Genomic DNA, 5,103 nt, shown 5'->3' with positions numbered 1-5,103 from the left:
TTTTCTTAACTCGCTAATCGCCGTGACAACATTCAAGTTTGGTGCTGATTTGAATTGAATTGCGGCGGCAGTTACATACAAATAAAGTGTTCTTTAATTGATAATAATACTTCAACAGCCTTGCTTTGAAATTTCATAGTGGTAGTTGCAAGCATTGTAAGGAAGTGCTTGTGCAGGATGCTCCCGCTAGAAGCAAAGACAGCTTTACTGAAAATAGGTCGCTCTTTGCGAGCGAAGTCGTGTACTCTGGAAAGTTATATAGCGTAGACCTCGGTATTATGTTATCTTGTCTCGCTTAATTTCTATTTCAAACTTAATAGCCGCTTTTTTTTTTCTTCAAAATTTTGGCTTCGGGAACAAAGTTCCTGCAGAAAAGCTGTCGATCACTGAAAAACAACACGCTATGACGCTGTGTTATTTGTATCATGGCCCTTTTCCGCATGTATTTGTGTCACCTTCGAAATGATGTCCGTGGAACACATGAAAGACGACACGGCAGCATCGCACAGCCTAATTTCTATCTAAATAAAATGTTTTACTATATCTATCTTATCCGCGCTATCCGTTGCACTGCTCGGTATAAGCGCCGAATGTAAGTATGCGCCACCAAGTTGTCAAGAGTCACAGAAAGCTAGGGGTGTCGGTTTTTTGGAAGGTGATAATTCGAGTATAGTATCGAAGAGAACATGACGATAGCGATTATTTTCCTGGAAAATTTCTTTCGCGTGCAACCGTTGCTGAACCTCACCTTTTTTATTAATTTCTTGTTCAGGCTGATTCTCTTAAAGTGTGCAATGTCAATGTTACGTTTTAAGAAACGTCATGCTGAAATGCAACGAATCACTCGAATGATTTGACTATGGCAAATCATTTCGTAGTAACAATGTTTGCTTAATATTGCTGCCGTGCCCACGGCCAGTTGCAGATGTGCTCTTGTACATTCCGATTTCACTGTGGTTTCTTTTGTTACTAGGAGGTGATGTGGAATCAAACCCCGGCCCTGAGGACTACGCTTACCGACCAGCTGAGGGCCATCGCGGACGATATTCGAAAAATCAAGACAGAGAAAACAGTCACTAACCAGAAACTAAATGCAGTCGACAAGAAACTTGAAAAACTAACTGGGCTTGAAAAGCAAGCCTCAGCTTGCACAAAAAGAGTAGCTTAGTTAGAGAAGAACCTTGCAGCCATGACCAAAAAAGTTGATGAACTGGAAAACAGAAGCCGCCGATCAAACATTATTGTGTACGGCATTCAAGAAGAAACAAATGAAACGACTGAAACTTTTGCTACAAGCGGTAAAAGAGAAAGTCTTTGAGGTATTGCTAGGGCTTAACATTTCAGGAATCGAGAGTATCCACCGAATTGGAAAATGAGATCCAACAAAAAGCAGACCTGTAATCATGAAACTTCTCGATTATCGCGATAAGGTCGGCATCTTTAAGCAGTGCTCTAAACTGAAAGGCTCCGGCTTTTCTGTCAGTGAAGATTTTTCAAGTGCTATTCGTGACATCAGGAAAAAAATCTAGCACCGCACAAAAGAAAACCGCGACCGCAAAGAAAAAGTATTCCTAACCTACGATAAGGTTAGAATAAATGGGCAACTGTTTCCTTGGGATGATGACCGCAATGACATCGTCGAAATAGAAGCAAAAAACGAAACGCCTCAACCCGAACCCCGAATCACCAGGAGCAGAAATCGATAACCTTTCTTAACTTCAATGCCCGCAGTCTAGTAAATAAAGTGCCTGAACTTGAGGCCACGCTACTAGCCTTTGAACCTGATGTCGTGACCATCACCGAGATGTGGCTTCACCCTGGTATTCCGGACTGTGAAATTTTCCCACCCGGCTATACAGTAGTATTCGTAGAGATAGACCATCGAGAGGCGGGGGGGTGGCAATTCTTAAACAAGCAATAGTATACTCCGTCATGCCAGACATCCCGGGTGTTGAGTCTGTGCGGTGCAAGATCCATGTAACCGATGGCTTTGTTCACATTGGAGCTGTCTACAGGCCTCCTAATTGTGATGCTTTGTACTTAGACCCGTTATACGATACTTGCTTCGTCATGCTTCCAGCGGGAAGGTTATCATGGCTGGCGCCTTTAACCTACCAGACGTTAACTGGAGGTCTCTTAGTCCTGGAACTGCAGCAGGCAACTCGATGATAGATTTCTTGTTTACATTCAACCTTACGCAGATTGTTAACACGCCGACCCGAGTTCACGATCAAAGGACCTAATTTTCGTTAGCGATCACTTTTTAAGCGGTAGCATAACAACTGAAACATTCCAAGGGCTATCAGATCACGAATTAACACTTTGTAAGCTGCCTATACTTGACCTTGTCCGTCCACATCGTACTGAAAAACGTATCCTTGCTTTCAATAGAGCTAACGATGATGCCATCATGACTTATCTCGTTCATGAGTATGAGAATTTCTCCGATCTATGTCGGGATAAGCAATCAGGTGTCGATAACGTCTGGCTGCGTTTCAGGAATATTGTTATGCATTGCATTGAAAGTTTCGTCCCCACAGTGCAAAAAGGTGTTCATAAACGGAATCATTGGATCACACGTGAAATAATTCGTATCAAACGGAAGATTAAAAGGCTCAGACAGCGCAGTAAAGTTTGTACTATCCCTGGCTACCGCTCTCGCCTAAATTCACCTAATAGTGAACTTAAAATATTAATGCGAAGTGCAAAAGAACATTACTGTAATACTACATTAAGCAACTTCCCCGAGGAAATTTTGGCGATGCTTTGAGCACAAAGCAACAGCCAAGTATTCCGATGTCATCACTAGACGGGAAACTTAAAGCCGACACGTTCAATAAATATTTGCAGTCAGTGTTCACCGTTGATAATGACGATGTTATCCAGTTAGTGCCACAACAATATTACCATGGGAAACTTGGCACTCTTGAAATTTCTGAAGCGGGTGTGCTATCGTTGCTCCTAAACCTGAGCGTAAAGAAAAGTAACGGACCGGATAATATACCCAATAGTTTTCTGAAGCACTACGCTGAACCCTGTAGTAAATATCTTTGTCTCTTGTTCCAGAAGTCAATCCGCGACTATCGAATTCCCTGTGAGTGGAAAATCGCCAAATAAATACCGGTGCATAAATCAGGGGACAAACATTCCCCGAATAATTATCGACCTATTTCTCTCACATGTACATGCGGGAAAATTCTTGAGCACATTATTCGAAAATTTCTAACCCAATACGTAGAGGCTAATCAACTTATCCACCCTCGCCAGCATAGATTCAGGAGCGGGCTATAGACTATTACACAACTTGTTTAATTCATACGCGATCTTGCACAGGGTATAATCAGTCTCAATATGATATAATTTTTCTAGACTTTTCTAAAGCGTTCGACCTGGTATAACACAGGAAACTAATCTATAAACTCGAGCATTTAATTGGTGATGGTCCCATCACCAAATTGATTAGCAATTATTTAACAGACCGTTACCAATTAGTTAATCTCGACGGACACATCTCTGATATCATTCCAGTAGTATCGGGAGTCCCGCAAGGATCTGTGCTGGCACCTCTATTATTTTTACTATTCATTAACGACATAACAAACCGAACTGATGTAAAACTGCGACTATTTGCAGACGACTGCGTTCTCTACCATCAAGCTAGACACCCGTCGGACCAGGTCAAACTAAACAGGGCATTAAACAATGTCTTTCAGTGGTGTGAAGACTGGAACATGGTAATTAACAAAGAAAAGACAGTTTATATGTCCGTCACAATGAAGAAATTCCCGCTTAAGGTCACCTATGGCTCTGACACCACTGCACTACAAGCTGTAACAGAATAGTGATATCTTGGCTTCCTTATCACATCAGACTTAAACTGGACAATGCACGTGCAGCATGTAGAAAAAAAAAGCCATGAACAAGCTCTTTTTCCCTAAACGTGCCTTAAATAATTAGCCTTCCGGAATAAAGCTCCAGGCATACACTACGTTTCTCCGCCCAATGCTATAATACGGCAATATCGTATGGTTTCCCTACACAACAGGCTGCAAAAAACATACTCGAAAGTGTGCAGCGAAAAGCTGTGCGATTCATCTACAACTGTTACTGACGGACAGATTCACCGACTGAACTTTTACATTGTGCGGGGCTTCACCCTTTATCTAGCCGGTCAAGACTGCATCACCTGAAATTCTTATACCTACTGCTACACAATTCATACAAGATTAACCCCGAAGACTTCGTGAAAAAAAGCCAGTCCAGAATAACACGTAAGAAACATCCCCTCTTTCTTGAGAAATTTTTCTGTAGCAACAACACTTTTTACTTTCTTTTTTTCCGCAAACAGTGCGCGATTGGAATGCACTTGACGCCTCAGTTGTAAGGCAACCTACAGTCGAAACGTTTTTAGAGCTTGCCGAGCCTACTTTGTTGTCATGAAGCTGTCTGAATTTGTGTAAAAGCTTCGGTGATATATGCTTTCTATTGTATAACTGATTTTTTGGTGTTTTGTTGTGCTATTTTATGAAGGTTTCCATATTGAATCTGCCACATCAGCAATTATGTCCATGTCATGCAGTTCATGTCCACTTCTGTAAAAACGCCATTGGGGTTGACAGTATATCAAAATAAATATAAAATAAATAAATAAAATATGCCTGCTTGCTTTCCACAATTCGCCAGTTTCTAGGACCTATCTTGTGGCCAGCGCGTAGCTCCGTGGTTGCTTCATCTGAAGTGAATTGATTTTAAATTCTAAGCAGCACGTTTGAGAACGCTAAAACATTGACACCGGCACGTGTTCGTCTTTTAGTGCTTTTCGGGTTTTCCTCAGACACCGACAAATATAGCTGCGGAAAGGATACCTGATTGCAAACGCCCTAAGAAAGTCGTGCTTAATATTTATCAGCAACTTTGGAGTTGGCACTAGGTTTCTAAGGCACGTGTTCAAAACATAGATCTTCAGTGTCATCTTTTCAACCGGAAGAATGAAACAAGAAACAGAGGCAACGGTGAGCGGCTTCTAACAAACCTCATTTGGTGGTTTCAGAACTAAGGTTGCTTCTAACTGGGACACCCTACGCATGATGCAGATGCACTTCT

General features: G+C 41.7%; 1 pseudogene; it reads left to right on the top strand.

Moving 5' to 3' along the window:
• Positions 1-852: 852 nt before the first annotated feature.
• Positions 853-2,187, top strand: LOC146201553 (uncharacterized; annotated as a pseudogene).
• Positions 2,188-5,103: the final 2,916 nt, after the last annotated feature.

This window comes from Amblyomma maculatum, chromosome 1 (assembly GCF_055883805.1).
Source record: "Amblyomma maculatum isolate TAMU_Amacu chromosome 1, ASM5588380v1, whole genome shotgun sequence".
NCBI lineage: Eukaryota > Metazoa > Arthropoda > Arachnida > Ixodida > Ixodidae > Amblyomma > Amblyomma maculatum.
This window is presented reverse-complemented; position numbering and strand designations above follow the sequence as displayed.